Genomic DNA, 23412 nt, shown 5'->3' with positions numbered 1-23412 from the left:
AGCCAAGGAAGAGAGGCCTGAAACAGATCCTTCTCTCACAGCCCTCACTAGAAACCAATCTTATTAATACCTTGATTTCAGACTCCTAGCCTCCAGTATTATGAGAAAACACATTTCTGTTGTTTAAGCCACCCAGGCTGTGGTACCTTATTATGGAAGCCCTGGCAAACTAATACACTGGTTTCAAATAAATGTGAAGATTAGAGGTAGCTAATATAATTTTATGTCTTATGGGAAGTCATTTTCTGGCTACATATCTTTAAGAGCACATAAAGTAATACCATAAGGTGGCATAAAGAAATTGAAATAACAAATCGAAGCCAGAGCAAATTTACTACCATTTTGTAAACTGAATTCATTTTCACAAAATCACATGACATTATAACAGATTACATTTTTGAAACATTCATTTTACCGCCCATTAGCATTTTTCCAAATATACTAACATAAACTAGCAAAAGAGCTCTTACTCTTTCCTACCATTGGCTACCATAAAAATCTTCATTTCATACGTACTTTTCTTAATTTCGCCTTCTTTTGGAGTCCTTTAAAACACAGCGTGGGCAGACCATCTTCATTGCAAGAGGGCTGAATAGAGAACCATTGATTTCATTCTTTCCTTTCTTCTCCATTGTCAACAATAATTAATGTTCTTATTAAAGTAATATGGTTTTAATTCTGGTTTGGGTTGCTAAGGACCAAAGATAACACACAAATCAATGGAACATTAAGAAACTACAATTCCCACAAACCATAATCCGAGATAAACACCATATGACTCAGTAAATCTAAGGAAATGTCTCTTAAAATCCGAATGCCAACTTGCAGTGCCAAGTAAATGCCTGCAGTTTCAGATTCATGAGCAAGGAAAAACTAGAAGTCTGTGAAACTCAAAAATGTTACTGTCTTATTAGCAAACTACTTTCATTTATGTTTGTTAACTGTATTAACTAAAATTTATGATCCTTCTTCCACGAAGAAACAAATAACAACAAATTTTTAGTCTTTGTAAAATTTTTAGTCTTTGTTCATTTTTAGTCTTTGTAAAACCAAAAGTACAGAGAAAAAGTTACATTAGAATTTTATCCAGAACTTCGGAGAAAGTGTATGCCAAAGTAAATTATAGGAATTTTGAATGCTATGGTGAAGTAGTCTCTTCTGTCCAATAAGATGCCCCAGCATCTTACCCATAAAATTTGTTATTTGACATAGTTCTAAATCAAGCATTCTCTCTATAAGACATAAGAAGTTACATTCTTTCACTTGTATCTATAATAAAGGATAAAAGAATAAGGATAAAACAGAGATGTGTGGTCTGTTTGCTGCTGACATCCAAGAGGAATACCAATCTAATAAGAGGAAGGTGACCACAGTGGTTCTAGGCAGTGACCACACTCAAAGTTATATGTCTAGTGCCATCACTATTCCAAGTCAATGGTCCAGTTTATATCAGTTTCCTAACATGTGACTCTGAACATTTAAGATCCAGAGACTCCAGAGAAGGACTCTGGAAAGAACTGAGAAGACTATCTAGTCCCTGGCTCAGTGGTCTAGAGTCTGGAATAGGGCCCAGTGAGGACTAGGAGCACTAACCAGAACCTAAGGCAGAAAGTCACAACAAACTAGAGGGTGCATGAGCCATTTGCACCTGGGGCACTGACACTGACCCACAATTCAGTGTGACTACACCAAACACCAAAAAGACCAGCTATAGACCACACTCTGTGATAGGTATGGGCTTCTCCTGTACTAAGCAGAATAAACCCATAGACGTCATAGTTCAGCTGAACTTGGGAGGAAAGGCAGGGCCTAACCACTTCTGGCTGATTGGTGAATAGATAGATTTATATTTACCATATTTTGGCTCATTATTAAAATGAGACTTAGCCTTTTACGAATCTACTTGCTAAGCTATTCACCCAACTTATTGAAATCAACTGAAGAAGAATGACATCACTACTGAGCTCTGGTTACACATCAGTAGAAAATAATGAAGAATTAGATGAAAAATAAACAGGTAAGTTCTTTTGCAGAGCTATTGTGTTTCAAGAATAAGGTTTATTTCAGGAAAAGATTTATTCAAAAAATTGGCTATTCCAAAGGAGAGTGGTTCTTAACAGATATTTATGGAACTCATATTAAAACAAGCCCAGCAATAAAAACATACTTTGGGGAGACTTTTAAAAATATTATAACATGCAGGAACCCTAAAGATATTCCAGTTCAAGTCATTCATTTTGCTTATGAGAAAACTGAAGCTCAGAGAGATTCTTTCTATTACCTTTTATATCAAATAAATATGCCATAATTATTAAAATTTTTAAAAGACTGAAAATATCGCGTAAGCTTTGAGACACTATACAAATATAAAGTATTGTTATTATTGCTATTATTAATTAGAATTAAACCTATAAATGGCTTGAAAGTTGTTTTTAAAATACCTCAAATTTTAAAAAGCAAAATGAAAAAGCAATTAAGAGATTTCCACTTCTGGCCAAGATAGAGTAGTAGGGACCAATTTATCTTCCCACTAGGAAAACCAAAAACAGGAAAAATATACAAAGTGACAGTGTCTAATAACTGGCTATCAGGCAACAAGAAATGAGAGATTAAAAACAAGTGCCAAGATTATTACTTTGAGAGATTCTTCTAGAGTAAGGATCGATGAGCAAGATCATAGGCAGAGATTAGCTGACTCCCTGAGTTAAGGATGCATATCTGAGAAAGATCAAAGCAGCTAATTCATAGGACAAAGTACTGGATGCAATTAATAGTTAATTAGATATCATAGATGCAAAATTTAGTAAAGTTAAAGTCATATAGATAGAAATTAATATGAAGCATAGAACAAAGAATCCCCCCAAATTAAAAATGAACAGAGCATCAGAGAGCTGTGAGACAACTTCAAGCAGCCTAATATGTGTGAAATTGGAGAATAATAAGTAAAAGAGAGAGAAAGGAAATATAGAAAAATATTTAGAGACTTAATGGCCAACTTATTTCCAAAATTGATAAAATCTATAAGCCAACAGATCCAAGAAGTTAAACCAAACTCAAGCACCAGAAACATGAAGAAAACTACAGCAAGGGATATCATAATCACGTTGCACAAAATGAGTGATGCACAAAATATTTTTGAAAAGCAACCAGAGTAAAAGAAATATTACATTGAGAAGAACAAACATAAGAATGATAGATTTCTCTTCAGAAGTGAGAAGAGAGAGGAGAAACACCTTCACGGTCTTGAAAGAAAAAAAAAAATCAATCCACATTTCTATACCTATCAAAAATGTCTTTCAAAAATGATGGTTAAATAAAGACTTGTTCAGACATAGAAATATTTAAGCAATTTATCATCGGCAGACTCACGCTAAAAGAATGTTAAAGGAAGTTCTTTAGGTAGATAGAAAATGATATTAGATGGAAAAATGAATTTACACAGAGGAATAGAGAACACCAGAAATACTACAAGGATAAATATATCCATTAAAATATCCTTGGAAAGTAAGAATCAAAAAATGCTTTTTAAGATAAATAAAAACTGAAAGAATTTGTCAGCATCAAATATGCACTCTAGAAGAAATGTTAAAAGAATATTCTTAAAGCTGCTGGAAAAAAGAAAAATAATAATGCCAGACAGAAACTCAAACCTACAAGAATAGAAGACCAGAAAAGGTAAGTAGATGGGTAAATATAAAAAGGCTTCTTTGTTGTTGCTCTTGTAATTTCCTTAGAAAGACAATTCACTTTTTAAAGCAAAAATAATAGCATTAAAAGATGGACTTTTTACTTCAGAAGTAAAAGGTACCACAAAATGGCACAAAGGATGGGTGGAACGGGAAACAGAATTATAATACTGTAAGGCTATTGCATTGAGAATTGATAAGCACATTAACTACGAACTATAAAGTGTGAAGTAGCTTAACATTGATTCTAAATAGACTTGGATAAGTTTTAGGCATACAGCAACTACTAAAAATTAATTTAAAAAAATATAAAAGAAGTATAACTAAGAAGCCAATGGACCAAATAAAATATACTAAAAATATGTGTTTAATCCACTATTAAGAAAATGGTAAGGCAATCACAAACTAGAAGCAAATATTTGAAATACATATATTCAAAAAAAGACTTTATATCATAATATAAAGAACTCTTACAACTTAATAATAAGACAAACAATTCAATAAAGATTTGGGCAAAACAAGTAGAAGAGGAAATACAAATGGCCAACAAGCACATAAAAGGATGTTCAAGATCACTAATTAACAGAAAAAAAGAAGTTGGGGGCAGTGGTGACTGAGGCGCTCGATATGCCAACTAGCTTTATATGTACAGTACACTTTAACTATATACAATTCTTAATTGTCAAATATATCTCAATTAAAAAATAACAATAAAATGCTTCAAATGCACTCAGCTACTAACATGTGACACAACAATTCTGCTCCTTTGTACTTAATCCAGAGAAACAAAACTATATTTCCATAGAAACACTTGTATACGAATGTTGGTGGCAGCTTTATTTATAATAACAAAACAATGAACGATTCAAATGTAGATTAAGAGGTGAGTGACTAAGCCAATTATGGCATAGTCTGTTAATAAAATACTGTTCATCAATAAAAAGGAACAAACTACTGGAATGAGCAATGACATGAATTCATATGAGAAACATTATTCTGAACAAAGATGTCAGCACAGAAAAGAGTACATATTGTATGATTCCATGAGATTCTAAAACAGGCAAAAGTAATCTACAGTGATAGAACTCTGAGCAGCAGTTGCCTGGGGCTGAGGATGTAGGTGATTGACTGTAAAGGAGGACAGGGCGAGTTTTGGGGTTAAGGAAGTGTTATATATTTTGATTAGGATAATGGTTATAACAAGTGCAAACATTTGTCAACGCTCATTGAACTGTATACTTAAAATGCGTGCATTTTATTGCATGTAAACGTTACTTCAATTAAGTTGGTTTTAAAGAAAAATGCGCTCTGAAAAAAACATATACAGTAAGCTTTTATCCTTGCTCCAACAATAACTATTTTAGCTTCCCCAAGTTTCAGTGTCCCGAGGTATAACATGAAGCATTTTCAATCAATGACTTGTAAGTTCTCTTTTATTTGAACAGGTTTTGAAGTTTCAAATGCTGACATTAACTTAAGTCAAGTATAGTTCATAAACATCCTATACCTAGTGTAATCTCTGTACCTAGACATATATAAATGTGTGTATATACACATATGTATGCATAACATGTCTGAATTTACACATATGTGTATATACATACATATGTATGTGTGTGTATATATATATATATATATACAATAGATATATACACATATATACAGAATATATGAAGCTTACTGCCTTTTTACTTAACATGCAAACTTAATGGTATTTTTAGTTAAAAATTCCCAAAATATTTTGTTTCTATTTTATAGTTTCAAGACTGATGTTAATGGATCTTCACATCTATTGTGAGTTAAGAATTGCTTATCGTTACTATGTTATAATAAATTTTGGATTTTTTAGTATTCTTATGAGTCCAGCTGAGATCACAATTTTTGCACAACAGTCTTCTTTAATAGTCTTGCTGGTTAGAACATGTGGGCATCACATATCATATAACGTATTGGCTTTTTCAGAATCACAGGGAACATTTAGCATGCTTCAACTTTGTACTTCGATGTTACGTGTCATCATTACTGAGCATTGCTATTCATAGGACATCGGAATGAAATAAACCCTGAAACAGAGCTAGTGAGTGGAAATCTCTGAAAAAAGAGACCTGGGATCCAGATTTTTTAAGTAAAGCCCTCCTCACTCACCCCACCTCACACACAAAGACTTTCAACATCCAGAGAGACTAGGAAAAAATTGCTCAATGTGAGAAACTATTAAATTTACCTTAAAGTCTCAGTAGTTTGCTTCCCAGAGACATTTAACATTCAGTGCACTCAAATTTGGGGTGCCTCTTTCTCTGAAGTCTCACTGGTAGACAGAGAAGAGAAGGTGGGATCTAAATTATAACCATGCAGACAGATTCGGGGATAGGGGAGAAGGCACTGCGGTTTGTTTAATGTTCTAATTAAATGTACCCAAGGCTATTATTGTCAAGTAATTACCTCTATGTCAAGCAACCTGGGCCCTGAAAATCAAAATAAATCATGGCATTTCTCATCTAAAAGAGCCAGAATGTGAATTTCCAAAGTAAGAGTCCTGATGAAAGCAAATGCACTTGTGGACATTGGGTGTGTATCTGATAGCCAAACATTTGAACTACGCAGAGTAGCTATGAGAGTCAATTACAAGCTGGGTGACAGGTCCAAAAGACAGCTCACTTAAAACATCATATTTGAAGCCAGACAGAAAAAGTTGAAAACCACATGATATCACTTATATGTGGGATATAAACCTAAAAGCAACAAACAGGACAAACAAAGCAACTCATGGACATGGATGATAGACTAGTGGTTACCAGAGGGTAGAGGGGAGCGGGGAATGAAGAGTGGGGAGGTAGATGGGGTAAAAAAGGTCAAATATGTGGTGACAGAAAGAAATCTAAATATGGGCAGTGAACACACAATGTAATATATATATGCCTTACTGAGCTGTACATCTGAAACTTACTGGATTTCGTTAACCAATATCACAATAATAAAAATAAAATAAATAAATATAAAATAAATAAATAAAAATAAAACATCATATTTTAAACCTACTTTCTTCAAGCCTTAAAGGCAAGAAAGAACTGTAGCTGTCATCCCTAATTTAGGAGGCAGGTGATCATCTCATTTTCCAGCCCTTCTGTTATTTGATGGTTATAAATGTTTCCATAAATCAATGACCTACCGATGTCTAGGTTTCCTCAGGAGTCTGGAAGGCATATATATATATATATAGTGAACAGATAAACCAGATCAGGTAGTCAAAGGACAAACTCAGTCCACTAGTCCAGTGAGAATCAACATCGCTTAGTATCCTTGAAATCCTGTTCTCAGTTTCCTATGTTATTGTGATATTGGTTAACGAAATCTAGTAACTTCCAATTGACAGGAAGTTACTAACGAGAGTAACAAGTCTCTCCAAAAAAAAAAAAAAAAATATGTGTGCCTCTCGGACCAGCGTCAGTGGATGGGTGTACAGAAGGAGATTTCCATACTCTGAAACTGACATGGGGGAATTTGACCACAATTCCAGCTCTCCCTTTTCCTGGTTTATAGATGGACTGTTTTGGAGGGGCCAGCTGATTCAGGCCCAGGAAAACTTCAAAAACATACCAGGATATGCAGACAATATTCAAGATGTTATCTGTGGAATCAGCTGAGGCTTTTTTATTATTATTATTAAAGTTCTGGAAATTCTTTAGCAAATGTGTTAGTAACATTTTTGAAATATCTAAACCTGTTGAAATTTTCCTACTTCTGTAACTGTTGGTTGGTCAGTCAGAATTCTCTAATTCAATAATTTCCAAAACCGATTGCCAGATCTTTTCAAAAATACATATTCCGAGTCCCACCCTAATTCAGCGGTCTGGGATAAGATCCAGGAATATGCGTAGTAAAAACCCTCTTAACCAACCAAATTATAACTGGCATTCTATTTGTTCAACACAAACGTGGCAGAAAGCAAAAAATCAGAAAAAATATGGCATATACACATCTTTAAGGTACGATAGTTTATATGAAACTAAAACATATAAATATATCCATTTGCCACACCATTTTTTTTAATTTAAAAAAGGTAGACATTTACACAATCCATGAAGAGATCTCCCTGATTACTCCAGCACCCAGCTGGCTCTACACACAGTCTCTACAGTAATATTGACTATATATCTATGCTCTACTCTACATCCCTGGTGCCTATTGTAACTACTAATTTGTACTTCTTTATGCCTCTACCTTGCCACACTTTTGACATAAATAATTTTTTCTCATCTACACCTATTGATTGCATATTTCATACTCACGAGGTAGGTTTATAATTTCCAGTTTTAGTTTCTTTGAGAGACCAAGGATTTACACACATTTGCAAAGAAACCTGAACATGAGCTCTTAGATTTTTGCAATTTTTCCAATCACAGTTTCCTTGTCCACATACGACAATGAAGAGTATCGCTCTCTTCACACTCGTATCTTACTAGTTTACATTGTATCATTAGCAGGTTTAGGAACAAACACGCAGGCCTAGTAAGTATCTATATCAAGTGGCATGTGCCAATATGCTTTGGAATACTAGAGAATGGCTTACAAACTGGGAGCAGTCAGCCTGCCGTGGTCACCAGTATGTTTTACTAAAACAAAGAGAAAGTTTGGTAAACCAGAGAGTGAGTTGAAGACTCAATAGAATCTCTATAATACTTTTTAAGAGCTTCGCCCACAGGTTATTACGATGAGTATCTAAGGTTAGGAAACATTACCCTAAACCAGAACTTCTCAAACTTGAATGTGCATACAAATCCCCTGAGAGTCTTTTACAACGCAGATTCTGGTTCTGTATGTCTGGGGTGGAGCCCAAGAACTAAATTTCTAACAAGCTCCTAGCTTGTTACCAATCTGAGTAGAGAGGCTCTAAATGAGACCTTTAGTTTGTCACGTGAAATTTTTGATGAATAGGAAAAAAAAGAGATTTGGTGTAGCAGCAAAATTGTAGTTGAAATTGGATTATTCTTACATTCTAATCTAATTTTTAAAACTTATTAAAATTAAATAACTTCTTTAAAAAGAAGTTTGTTAACCAATCATTCTCATTAATAGCATGTTTTTTTTTTGTTTTGGGGGGTTTTTTTGTTCATTTGTTTGTTTTAGTTTTTCCAACTATTTTCCATTTAGCAGAAAGCAGTTTTAGGGAGGAGTAGCAGAATGCATTTTCATTGTCTGGTACTGATGTCAATGTTACTAATTCTCTTTTTCTGCCCCCACAGCAACATAGAAATTGAACTATTTGCCTTTATAACTTCTGGCTTAGAGGAAAGGAAATTATATTTATGGAAAACTTCATCAGGATACCTTCTTCTCTCCAATTCTTTCTGTACAGTTTGGGTCTAGTCAGTGACAGTAGCTAACACAAAGCCAAAATCTGTAACGTATTGGCAATAAATATTTCTTTGATGAATCATCATAGGAAAGCAGTGAAGTCTGACAGTGGGATAAAGAAGAAAAGTTAAATCAGTTCTAACAAATTTTCTCTTGCTTCAGGTGGTTTATAACATTGTCAATATGTCACAAAAGGAAATTTTAGTCGGAGTCCCATTTCTTCCCACTGTATGGCTCCTATCATGATTGACACTTGATTTGACCCATTTTTGGCAATCTACGACATTACTCTAACACTAGAAACCAAACTCTAATTGTGATATGCTCGCATATTGGATGGGATTATGGGAACTGGTATCACTATCAGTAGAGTATTTACTTCACGTGACCTGAGAGGAAGCAAGTCTGAACCCACGTGCAGGGAGGGAGAGGCTGGTCTCTACAGAGGTCTGGAATTCATCCCTCAATCATCAAAAAGCCTCCTGGCACCTGTGTACCTAAGCTTGCAGAGCAGGTGAATATAGCTGGGCTCTCCCCATCAGCCAGGATGCTCAATGCCTCATCTTTAAAGGACAGCATTTACTACTGAAAATCCATATTCAAGACTTTAAACTCCTAGTTAGGTGGAAAATGTTATTTAAAAAACACACAGAAGAATTTTCTTCAAAATTATGGCAAGGTTTTTAGGAAATAGAAGAGACGTAACAGGAAGTCCTAAATGGGCTGTTATTGGTTAAGTGTAGCATGACAGTCATGCCCACATTCCCATGTGTTTTAAAAATATCCACATGTAAGAGCTCTGAAGGTTTTTTGTTTTGTTTTGTTTTGAAGAGATGAAGATGCTATTTGCAATGGATCCTGCTACTGAATTAGCAGTCCAGCTTTTGAAACTTTACTTTAATATAATATGTAATAATGGTTTTGTTGTGATCTCTTAACTGTGTAAATATCAGGAAAAAGGAAGCAAACTTTCAGAGGCCAGAGACCCTCTTTGAGAATATGATGCAATCTGTGGGCCGTTATCCCAAGACACAAAAATAACCTTCTGCATACAGCTTCCCAAGAGATGCCCTAAAGATTTTTCCCTCTACGTCAGAGGTCCCCAATTCCCTGGCTGCAGACTGCTATCAGTCCATGGCCTGTTAAGAACCAGGCCGCAGAGCAGGAGGTGAGCAGTGGGCGAGCAAGTGAAGCTTCATGTGTATTTGCAGCCGCTCCCCAGCACTAGCATCACCACCTCAGCTCCGCCTCAGACCATCAGTCATTAGATTCTCATAGGTGCACCAGTCTCTGGTGCCAAAAAGGTTGGGGACCACTGTTCTACATGGCTACCAAGTTATAAACTCCCATTTTAATATAATAGGGATATTCTGAGACTTTCCAAAGAAAGTGATTTATGTGCAAAACACTTTAAACTCTGGGTAAGAAGCCCAGCAATGCCTGTCACTTTCAGAAAACTATCTGCTGTCAGCCCCTCCCCACCCCCACCTCGGGAAAAGGCTGGGGAGGGAACAGGAATCACCTACTGGGAAGTTCTGAGAGCCGCCAGCTTCCTGTGCTGGGGCCAACGGAATGGGCTTCAATTATCTCGGATAGTTCATGAGATGCCAACTCCAGTAGCTGTTCAATTGTTCAGTGTTTCCATGATCAGGGGCTCCTCCTCAAGGACTGCCTGTGGCGTCACTGCCATTCTGAATCATGCAAATGAGGATGTCATATCCTCTGACTCAGAACGCTTTATTTCATTGAAAATTATTTTAAGAGCTGCAGAGTTGGTCTTTGCTTAGATCTAACTTCCAAATGCATCACTTTTCCTTTTCTCACAGGTACCCAGATGATGCAGAGGGGAGCGGGAAAGCATGCAGGGGTGTGTGTGTGTGTGGCGGGGTGGGGAGGTAGGGGAGGTGTCCTGTGGATTTGAGCTTGAGAAGCACGCACACACTTTGATCCCTAGGGCTTGCCAATTTGATGCAGTAGCTAATAGGACATTTCCATGTATGTCCTTTTCTCCCTATTTTCCCCCAAGGAAAGGGCGAGTCAGGATATGCACACACAGCACGCAGGACTGAAATAGCCTATTTAAGTAGTTCAGAAGCTTTTAAGAGAAACTACTTGGCTTTGTCCATTTTGAGCACCAGCAACTATTCTGCACTGGTCAGGCAGCATCCCATAGGCCAAGAATCTTTACACCCTTGTACTCTATACCAAAACCCTATGCAGCAAGCATGTGGTTATAGAAAAAAGACATGAAAAATAGGATTTGAGTCCCAATGGGCTAATTGTGGAACTGACTACTTGTATGAACATAGGCAATATGTTTTCTCTGAGCCTCAATTTACCCAGCTATAATGGGATGAGCATGGTACCTATCTCATAGAATTATTGTGATTAAACAAATCTAGTGCATGTAAGGTTTCTAGATCAGTGTGTGGCACATATTAAGTCCTGTGTCATTATTAGCTATTCCTATTACATAGGTTATCCCTGAAGCATTTTTTAACTCAGAATTAAAGCCAGAAGAAACACGTACTGTTTTTAGTTTACAGGACAAAAGACAATATAGCATAGACTTTGCAGTCTGGTAGCTCATCATACTAGAAAATGCTGCACCAGTTCAAAATCAGCCGAGTTCAAAATAATCTCTTAGCTAAGTGACCTCTGGGCTCAGTGTCCTGATCTATTAAGTAATAGTAACAGATCCTTCCTCCTGAGATTTTAATGACATTTAAACCGAACAAAGCAGGAAAAGCATTTGGCCCGCAAGGAATAAGTGCACAATTAATGTTAGGCATCATTTTCTCTAAAAATTAACATAAGCATAATTATATACGATATAGAACAGAGACAAGTAGATGTCCCTTCATTTAAAAACTACGGATATTGCATTTACTCTGTGCCAGGCATGATTCTACACAATTTATGAATAAAAATAAGAACGCGTTTATTTAATTCTCCTGAGAACTCCAGGAAACAGGTACTGCTGTTTTGCCTTATTTTAAGCATGAGGAAACAGAAGCATGCCATCATGGAGCTGCACACTCAGGGTCCAGTCTCGCTCCCCAGATGAGGCTGTTCCAGCTCCGTCCAATGGAACTTTCTGCCACGATGGAATTGGTGTCTGTGCTGTTCAGTGCTGAAGCCACTGGGCACATGGGGCAATTGAGTCCTTCAAACATGATGGAACACAATTTTTTTATATTATCTATTTTGAATTCATTTCAGTTAAATTTAAATTGCCACATGTGTCTGTCTAGTGGTTAACATATTGCACGGCACAGCTAAACCACCATGTTGCATGACTTCACTAAGGGGCTAGTTCCACTGAAGCACCAGCAGACTCTCATCCACACTGCTCTTGTTTGACACCTGTCTATACTGGTTGTGTACAGGCAGTCCTTGAGGAGGAGTTCCCGATCGTGAAAACACTGAACAATTGAATGAATAAGTACTAGAGTTGATGCCTGATGAACTATCTAAGATAACTGAAGCCCATTCCGTTGGCCCCAGCACAGGAAGCTGGCGGCTCTCAGAACTTCCCAGTAGGTGATTCCTGTTCCCTCCCCAGCGTGTTCCCGGGGTGAGGGGTACTGACAACAGATAGTTTTCTGAAAGTGACAGTCAGGATCTTTACTACTCTTTCCTTTTTTTAATGGCTTTTCTGATACATTAATTATCCTCAGACTCTGCTTCTAAAATACTCCACTAATAATGGCTCACTGTTTATTGTTTTATCACTTTTCCAAGAAAGACTTCTTGTTGTGCTTGACGCCAGGCATGATTTTTCAGCCACAGGCCACGTGTGGACAGTATTCTGCACATGTCCATTTCACGTTTCTCTGGATAGGGCAGGGGTTCTAGTTTGTTTCCTTTTGCAGAATCGGCAACTTTCTGATCAGTGTCTAAACTGAAAGTGGAACCCAGTTGGACAGAAACAGACGTCATGACACTTTCTATGTAATCCTATGAAATTTGACTTCCCTTTGAGCCACCAAATTATACTCTTGCTTCTGCTTCCATTTCATAAAATTAACTTCTTGGAGCATGGCTGTCTGACTGCAAATGGCCAGTCACTCCCTCCTCATCCTGGGTCCTCTTGCCCCCATTGCTATAGTTTGGCAAATTTCACCAGTCCAAGTTCAGAGAGACTCGGAAAAGAGAAAAAAAAAAAAATTTTTAAAAGGCCCTTTTTTTTTCTTCTGAGTTAAATCTATATTTCAATGGAGAAGAAAATTCCACTTGAGTGATTATGCATCCTGCTGCCCAATCTCATTTTGGCTTTATCATTTTATTCAGTTATCTGTGCTCTACCCAAATAAGCACTGTCCTATTTGTAAGCAGGACAAAGAATGTCTGTCACTTTTACCCAAGTCCCTAGCACACCATCACTTGTAACCAGCATTTTCGAAACTGCATTTCCAAAATCACTACTGGGATGACTTAGCTTGGAACCCACATGATAGATACCCCACAGATAAACTCGAAATCCTAAACGAACTTCAGAAATATGGCATAACGATTATCCAGTGATTTCTAAAAGGGAAGTCAGTGGCAATTCCAGGTAGTTCGGCCTGCATGGCTGTGCTCGTAGTCTCGTAGTCCACGGAGTAGCTCGTGCAAAACTCCTGCTAAGTCACTTCCTTTCTTTGTTTTCAGACTGGATATCCAAGCAGAATATTCATATCTTTTTCTGTCGAAAGACTGACTCAGCCTTGCCACAATTCTGTGGGCAAAGTGGATACGTATGTTGTGTATCTTATCCATTGTTTTATGATATTAGGGTGGTGATTGTGAGAGATTTTAATTTCTCTTGTTTTCATTGGATTTTCTCCTTTCCCATCTTCATTCTTATTGATGTGCTCATACGTTGTCATTTGCATGATTTCTGAGTCACAATGAATCAAAGGACTTAACTGATAATTTTGATACGTAATTTTTTTTTATTAATAAACTAGAGGACACCTGCCTTAGCACTCAACAGAAAGAAAAAAAAAATGCAGCTCAGTGTGTTGCTCTCAGACCTGAGAATTCCATCATCGCCACTTTAATATTTTTCATCTGGCTTCCATAGACCTCTAATGCCTCACAAATGCCTTGCTCCTCTACCTGAGGTTAACAAACCACTTTCAGTAAAAACGAGCATTCGCAGCTCATAAATGTTGAAAGCTGACAAGCCTCACTGCTTGGTGGGCTGGAGAGAACTTTAAAACTGATTGCAGAATTTGTCTCGGAAGCCAGGCTAGGCGAACTCATCAACTGTTAAGTTCAGAATTATGAAAAAGACACTATTTTTACTCCCAAGTCTTTCATTTTTTAGCATTTTAATGTAAGCATTATTATTTACAATTGTTGTAAGTGGAAAAAAATTCATTTTTTGTTTCTAATTGAGTTTGCATCAATAATGTCCATATAAATTAGAAGGCGACTCCTTGGATAGGAGAGAAATAGAATTCAGAGACATAGACATAAACAGATTAAAAACTATGGACGTTTATTAATCTCTACAAGTTAAAAAAGTAACCATAAATTTTGGATGCTACGTTCTGTCAAGTTTTATTCATTTTTATGTTCTTAAAATGTGGAACATGTGTTTATTTGATAGGTAGGCAACCTGCTAGGCAGTGGTAACACAAGAAAATAAGATACACACCTCGCCCTCAAGAAGCTCGCAGTTTATCTGGGGGGTATAACACAAAAGAAAGTCTTAAATGCAGTGACGGAAATTTGAATCAGGGGAGCACGAAGAGAAGCATCCAACCCATCAGGCTTCCTGGAGGAGGTGGTATCTGACCTGTCACTGGAAGGATAAGTAGAAGGTAGATATGAAAAGGAGGTAGAAGAGAAGCACAGGAACAGGAAGGAGGAGCACGGTGCACACAGAGAACTGAGATATTTCCACATTGCTACAGGGAAACTAGGAAGTAGAGATTGATCGGCGATAAGCCTAGAAAGGTCAGAAGGAACCAGATCTTTTTATGATTTTAAGCAAAGAAAATCTCCAATTTGTTTCATTTTATTTTCTATCAAATTCTTTTTCTGCATCAGGATCATTGTGTGGTATTTTTCCTTAATTCTGTTAATGTGGTGTATCACATTTATTGATTTGTATATATTAAACCATCTTTGAATCCCAGTGATAAATCCCACTTGGTCGTGACGTATGATCTTTTCAATTGGATAGTTGAGTTCAGTTTGCCAGTATTTTGAGGATTTTTGTACCTATGTTCATCAGGGATATTGCCCTATATTTTTTTTCTTGTAGTGTTTTTTTTCTCGTTTTGGTATCAGGAAAATACTGGCCTAATAAAATGAGTTTGGAAGTGGTCCTTCTTCTTCAATCATTTAAAGTATTTGAGAAAATTTAGTGTTAATTCTTCTTTAACCATTTGGTAGAATTCACCAGTGAGGCCACGTAGTCCTGAGCTTTTCTTTGTTAGAAGGTATTTGATTACTGATTCAATCTCCTTACTAGTTATAGGTCTGCACAGATTTTCTATCTTCATGATTTTAATGGTATATCAATTAGCTTGTGCTGCATAAAAAACCATCCCGAAATGTAGACGTTTAAAAGAATGACTACTTAGCCAGTTCAGCTGATTTTTCTCAGCTCTCTCTTGTCTCTGGGGGTTGACAAGTTGGCAAGTTGACTGGCACGTAGATAGATGATCTATGATGGCCTCATTCACATGATGGTTAGAGGCTGTTTGCCACCATTCCTTGGCTTTCCTCCATGTGGCCTCACAACCAGCAACAGGCTAGCTTGGGTTCATTCACCCAGTGGCCTCAGGGTTCCCAGGGCAGCAAGAATGAAAGTTGTCAGGCCATTTGAGACTGGAGCTCACAGTGTGGATGATGACATGACTGTTCCTAAAATTTTCAGGTTTCCCTAAGGGTGTTTATGAAATGTTTCACTGAGTTTGCAAAAGAGTTAAATCAACATGGAGGCCCTATAAATAACTGAAATGAGGCTAAGGTGGAATCAAGAGCTGCCACCATCCAGTGGAAGTGTTTTCACTACAGGTAACTCATATATCTTTGAAATCCCTGCTTTTACAGAAATCTAGCTACCTGGAAAGTCTACTCCCATCACCAGCACCACCGAGTACTTCTGGGAGTCCCTAGCAGGTGTCCTGTGTGGGCTCAAAAACAAACCCAATTAGCTAGGATTTACTTGGTATTCATCAGATGTTTCTTTTCACCTGCCCCAGCTGCCTTCTGGTTTAAGTAATATTCTATCTTCTAGCACTCCATCTTTTGTTCTGAGTATCTCCATTTCTGATTAATATTTCAGCTTCTGCCTGACCTCCCTGTCAGCTCTGATGGAAATTATACCTGCTATGAAGAACAATCATAGTACCAAATATACATGGGTTCTAACACAGTGGGAAAGAACATATCTTCTTTTCTTTGATACTTTCATGTGGATACTAAAAGATTTATATTCTACCTCCAACTCTTGGACATTTTAGTAAAAGAGTTGTAATGGAATGTACTATTGAGAAGAAAAACTGACTTATTTGTACTTTTAAAAAGAAAAAAAAATCGTTTTTGTTTTTCCTCTGCTTTTTGTTTGTTTTTGTTTTTAGCATTTTTTGTTTTGTTTTTGATGATGTATACTTATAAAAAATAAAAATAAAAACCTCCTCCTTCCCCCACTCTCACCTCAGACAGAAGATGCCAGAATTTTTGTCTTTAAAAGTCTAACCTTTCCTGCCACCACAACTCAAGGAGAGAGTACACAGCTTTATTATTATTATTATTATTATTATTGTTTCAAATCCACAAAGATAGAATAAGTCAGAAAGAGAAATAGAAGGTGATGTTTTAAACTGGAGAGAAGGAGTGTCCCATTCCCTAGGGTGGCTTCCTTGAGTTAAAAATCAGTGATGACAGTTTCCTCAAGAAATGGGAATTATGTCCCCTTCCTACCCATACTCAAGCGCAGCAGGACCTCTGAGAAAGGGTTAGATAAAGGCTTGAAATCTGACCACTTAGAAGTCTTCCTACCCAGAGCACATCAAAACCACCCACTTCCTAATGGAACAGGGGCCCTTAAGCAATGAGGATCTCTGAAGAGACAATGACAGACTAAAAGCCAAAAGATCTTCACCCTCTAAGGCAGGGTGGATGACCACCAAAATGTGACCAAGTTTGAATAACCTACAGACCCTAAAGACTAGGAACTGAGATGGACTTGTTTCACTTAGAAAAAATGAATATTGTGGTTTTCACACATAAGTGAAGTATGGAAATATAGATTACACAACTTCTTAGTTTTTATTACCATGTCTTTCTCACACTCTCCCTAAGATCCAGGCTTAGGAACTGGGCCTGCAATGAATCCAAAAACAAACAGTAAGCCATATTCTGAGCAACCACTTCCCTCACACAACCACTGCTTTGTTATCATGCCAAGCTTATCTTCCTGAATCTTTATCCCTGAGGATAAATTCTCTCTCAGAAGATTCAACAGTATCTACTGTAAATAGACCACTGGTAGGTCTGCCACACCAGCTAGGCAAATGTGCCCCAACAGTTCTGAATTCCAGAGGTGGGTACACATGATTGCACAAGTCTTCATGTTGAGGCTCATAGGAAATATGATGTTGAAAAATTCAGGTCCCCTGACATATTAGAAAATAGGTCATCTTCAGGAGTTGTATTACGAAGCACTAAATGCTGTAACAACTCCCAAATCTCAGTGGACAAATATATCAAGAGTCTATTGCTTGTTCACGTCACAATCAAATGAGGTCATCAAGGGTCTCTGCTTCATGCAATCATTCGGAGGTGCAGTGCCTTGTCATTTTAAGGGAGTACAATCTTTCAAGGATTCATCCTTCTCTGCATTAAGCCAGTGATGAGATGAGAGTTAACGATGGGCTAAAAGTGTGGAGAGCTGACTACAGGTGAAAAGACTCCCTCAGCCAAGCCTTGAAGTTGTATGTAGCACTTATCTCCAAATTCTACTACTGCAAATTCAAAAACATGCCCCAGCCCCTTTGCCCACTGCAATGGAAGATGGTAAATGCATGCCAGGAATCAGTGGAAATTCGTTCGGTAAACATGTAACTAGTCTCAAGTCTCAGCCACAGGAATCATTTCTCTCCCTTATTTTTCTCCATTTCTCCTGAATTGGATGAGCTCATGACTGAGAAAGTCACAGAAGAACATATCAAATTATGGCTACTTTCCAGTGACCTAAACAACTTATAGAATCTCAATCCTTCATGTGAACGTTAAATCCTAGAAATTGTTAGATGGGTCGACTTATTTTAATAATTATTTCATAGTGAATTTCTAATTTGTTCTGGTGGTTATGTTGGCCAAGCATTGTAAAATACTGGAAACCTAATTTTTAGTTCCCCAGAAAGGTACATAATTTTATTAGTATGATGAGAGATTGGCATTTGAGCTCAAAAGCCTCTCCAGGCTGAGGGACCTGGAGACTTGGCTTTGGGAAGCCAAACCACAAATCCGAAGGCTCCTTGGTGAGTTATAGGAATGGAATTGAATGTGCATACCCTTGGGGTGGGAGTGTCCTCATCCAGAATGCTAATGAGTCCCCTCCTCCTGCTCTGGAAGCCTGTGAAATGAGTCTTTGAGGCCAAGCAGGTAATCTACTTGATCTCCCCTTGGGAGTGTGGGAGACAGGGCACACTTTCCTGCCAGGTGCCTTTTCCAATGTTCTAATATTCCATGCTGTGCTGCCCGTCTACTTATAACATGCACCCACAAATCTACACTAGGAACTTAGTGTAGGAAGGGTCTCAGATTAAAAAAAAAATTCTTTTAATAGTCAGTCTGTAAATGCAATGTATCTTCAGTTGGCTTCTGATTTCTAGTGAATGCCTTCTTTTTTAAACATATTTTAATTCTTTCATTTACCTCACTGTCAATTGTTGTCCAAGATCCTGTTCAGTTAGAGGCTTCCTAATATGAAGTAAGAATAACTAAAACATTTCAGAGACCGTTAAAAATGTTTAGGGATTCAGAAAAACTGACAGAAATTTCAAAGGAGAAAATGTCAAAAAAAACTTTTTCATAGTGTGGTCCCCTGAATTTCTGTATAAACTCTCCTGGGCTGCTTTTTTTTTTTTAATATAGATCCCTGGGCCCCACTATAGACCTACAAATTCTGACTCTAAAAGACAGAGCCAGGACTCAGAATTTTGAAACAAATTTCCCAAATGTTCTAATTTACATTAAAACTAAGAATCACTTAACTAAAGGATGTTTAAGTCTCTTGATAAAATACATTTATCTCAAGAAAGAACATTCAGCATATATGTATGGAGGTTTGTTGTCTATATATTGTCATTATAATATAGGCAGCATAAGAATAACTATAAAGAAAAAGTGTGAGCTGCTACCCTTCACCAAAGGGAAAGGTTGATATCCTGATAGTTCCATCCGATAAACATTGATTCATGTGAGCATATCCTGAAGGGTGTCATGCCCTTTCCTCCCTTCCAACATAGAAGACTAGAGAGGAAGAGGAAGACATGAGGAGGCAATTATGTCTTCCTTAACCTCTCCCTTGGTGGTAGTGGTGTGTTGGGGTGGAGGTGGGGAACACTGAAGTTGTCCATCCTCCATCAACAGTTTGATCCAAAAGACTCATAAGGTTTAAAGTTGTTCCAGTTATCTACTGCTGTGCAACAAACTACTCTAAAACTAACTAACTTAAAATAATAATATACTATCTCCAAGATTCTTTTGATTGAGTGGGTTCAATCAGATGGTCTTATTTGGTACTTCTCATGCAGTATCAGTCAAGTAGTAGCTGGATCTAGAGCTCTCTGAAGGTTTGTAGGCCAGGAATGCAAAATGAATCACCTATTAGGTTAGGAATTGATGCTGAGCGTCTGCTTGGGGGCTCAGCTAGGGCTGTCAACCAGAACACCTGCATGTAGCTTTTGTATGTGACTCTCTATGTGACTTGGGCTTCTCAAAGCATTGGTTGGAGTGCAAGAGTCTAAGAAGCATTGCAGCAGAAGCTATAATACTTCTCATAAATTAGTCTTGAAAATTCCAGAACATCACTTCTAATTAATTCTTTTGGTTTAGCAAGTCACTTAGGCCAGCCAAGATCCAAGAAAAAGGGAAATATGCTTCTCTTCTTAATGGGGGAATGGTAAGGGCACATTGAAGAAGAACGTGAGGGGTGAGAAATACTATAGTAACCACCTTTGGAAAACATGGTCTTCCACAGAGGGTGGTTCTGAAATATAATACAGAGCTTGCTTCTTCATTTCTTTCCACGGGAATGAAGACGGTACCCAGGATTCTGAAAATGGGCTAAGGTAGGCCCAGAAGATGGTACAGAAGGTAGCACTGGGGAAATTCTGAAAGGCCAGCCACAAACTCCACCTAACCCCAGCTCCTTGTGTTTCATTGTGCCTTAGCATTACAGCAGGGGGAACAAAAGCTAAGGGCATTCATTGCCTGTAAAAGTACCACAGGGGTAAAGATTGGGGAGTACAGAAGCCCACACTGTACAGCTTCCATAGGGAGTCAATAGACATCACAACATAGGCACACATACACCATGGCAAAGATCAATGTAAAATTTATCTATCTCTCGTTCCCACTCAAGCATAGGATTCACTGGACAGTGCCCAGAACACACACAGGCATGTAGGGCAAGAACAAGAGAGAGTTCTTGAAAGAGACAGATGGGCCTTCCCTTATCCTCTACCAGGTTCCCTGAAGCTAGGCAGAAGACAGTTACAGAGGGCAGTGACTCTCGATACCAGTGAAGATTTATTCCACATGAGACTGAGAGCTTAATAACCAGGTTAGAATGCAAATTACTTTTTGATGTTGAATTTATCAGCATGGGCCGTGATGTCTTTATGGTGTTTTATTATCTCTCTTTTTCATTATTTATTTTTTATTATTTATCTCTCTTTTTCATTCTCCTTTCTCCCCAACTACCCTTTTCAAGGCAGAAGTGAGGGTTTATAAACTTGAAAAATTACCATAATAGCTTGAAAATAGTACATTCCATCTTTGAGAAATGCTAAAATGCTCAGCTCGCTCAAGAAAACCTATGCGCAAATTTTTTTTAAAAAATAAAATCATTTAACTCACTTTTCAGTAAGAAGATTCTGAAAATTAGACTTAATAGTTGCATTAGAGGTGGTTCTATGGCAAAAATAAAACAGTAAAATATGGAGTGTTTTGGTTCCATAGTGATACCTATCTCATCCCAGGAACAGAGCTGTGTGGTCACTTGTAAATGTCTGTTCCTGCCATTACTCTGTAAGCTCCCTGAGGGCAGGACTCACCACTGATTCTATCTCTACCACCTAACATGACACCTTGCACAGGAAGGGCGTTCAATAAATATTTGTTGAATGAATGATTGTATTGAGTTGATGAGTCAAAGAAGCACAGAACTCTAGAGGTAGAAGAGATTTTTGAGATCATTTAGTTCAAACATGATCTTCCAAATTGTGATTCTGAGGTCCACGGACATTGAAGAACCTACTCACCGTGATGGCATATGTTGGTCACAGAGCAAGGACTGGAACACAGGTCTCTGTTCTCTGAACCCAGGGATTTCCTACCACACTGTATTTCCTTCTCCACACGGCAGTGCACCAGAAGAACTGGATACTACTCAGACCAGTTGAACCTAGTTGTGTCTCCAAGCTAACAGCAATAATAGTTCCTTGCTTTTCTCCTTTCTCCTCAAAGTGTATACTTTAAGTTAAAAGAAAAGGTTCCTAAGTAGAATATAATTTCCACAAAAATTAAAACTCATTTAGAAGGAAGTAATACCAACAAAATGGCGCCTCTTATCTGACTTGATTCAGCATTAAGTACATGGTATACCGAAGACCCAAAACATATCATCTCAGTGAAAATAAAGTATTAAGTCATTTATCCATTAAACAATATTTATTGAGCATCTACTAATGACAGACACTGTTTTAGGAAAAGCAGTGACGAATAAGATAAAGTCCTTTCATTCAAGTAGATTACAGTCTAGTCAGGGAGGCAGAAATAAATACATAAAAAGTAGAATTTCTGAGAACAATGAGTAATTAGAAGTATATATACATGATGCTGGGATATGGAATAACCACTGGGGGAGAGTATCCTTTGGAGTGGACGGTCAGGAGGAAGTGACATTTCATCTGGATCTAAACAATGAGAAAGAACTTGCCATGATAAGCATTAAGTAATATTATTTCAGGCTAAGTGAAAAGCAAATACAAAGGTGTGGAGGAAGTATAATTTTGAGAAAAATAAAGAGTGGAACTGAGGCATAGGAACCAGCTTAAGGAAAATCAAAATAATAATAATAATAATAATAATAATAACAACTTTTTGATATGAAAGTACATGGTATATTTGGAAACAAGTAATTCTGATGTAGCTGAAATACAATATTGATGGGAATGAGGTTGAAAACAAGGCTGGAAGCAGTGAAGAACATTTGAGAGTCTAGACTTCATTCTTCAGATAATGAGAAATAAAAGGATATGTTGGAAAGGATGAAGGCACAGATTGGATTGAAGCATAAAAAGACCAGAGGCAAGAGTCCAGATAAAAGATATCGATTGCCCTGGTTCAGTCAATGTTGGGAGGCAGGATTAGCAGAGTGGTGTTGGACTTGGAAAGGAGGAGAGAGAATTCGGGGATTCGGGGGTGGAATAATAGTGACCAGTCTGATATGAGTTAAGAGAGGGAGGAGTCAGAAAACTTTATGGTTTCCAAATTGGGCAATGATGGGGTGGGTAACAGCAGCTAACATATAGAGGAGCAATTTTTGTGAAATGAGTTCAATTTAGGTCATTCTTAGAGGGTCAGACATCTGTGGAATAGCCAAGAAGAGCTGTCTGGCCAGCTACTGGGAGATGAGGTCTGGTTTTAAAAAAAAGGGGTGGGGGTGGGTAAAGAAGCAGATTTGAAAGTCTTAGGTATATTATAGGGGTTAAAACCATGGGAGTGGATGAGGTTACTCAGGAGAGGAAGCGGGTATTGAGGAAAGAGGAGATTGAGAAGGAGAGGGCACAGAAAATGGGGAGAAGAGAATCTTAGGGAATGATTTCATTTAAGGTGATAAAAAACAAAAAAGAGCCAGTGAAAGGTAGTAAAGAGAAATGCAGAGTGTAAGAGGGAAATCCAGAGAGAGTATTATGTCAGAAGTGATTAAATAAGAGAAGAAGGAAGTCAAGAGGGTCAACATACTGTTTGAGAGTAGAGTTGGAGGTGTGTAATTATCATTTCTGTAGACTGAGCAAATTCTATTTGGGAGAATAGTCAGAGTTACATTGCTACTCTGAAAATAAGTATAAATTGTGCCAAAGTGCACAGTTTTCTGCTTCAATGAAAGCTTTGCCAGCTGTCAAATACCAAT

At 37.6% G+C, this 23412-nt stretch overlaps 1 long non-coding RNA gene across 1 annotated transcript in view; it reads right to left on the bottom strand.

The window, feature by feature from the left end:
* Positions 1-335: 335 nt before the first annotated feature.
* LOC105290804 overlaps positions 336-23412 on the bottom strand; it is a 66076-nt gene continuing 42999 nt past the window's right edge. The window contains exon 7 of the long non-coding RNA XR_002779843.1: positions 336-691. This is a non-coding gene — a long non-coding RNA (uncharacterized LOC105290804). The remainder of the gene's footprint in view (positions 692-23412) is intronic.

Source organism: Pteropus vampyrus, unplaced genomic scaffold, assembly GCF_000151845.1.
Source record: "Pteropus vampyrus isolate Shadow unplaced genomic scaffold, Pvam_2.0 Scaffold38, whole genome shotgun sequence".
NCBI classification, from domain to species: Eukaryota; Metazoa; Chordata; class Mammalia; order Chiroptera; family Pteropodidae; genus Pteropus; species Pteropus vampyrus.
This window is presented reverse-complemented; position numbering and strand designations above follow the sequence as displayed.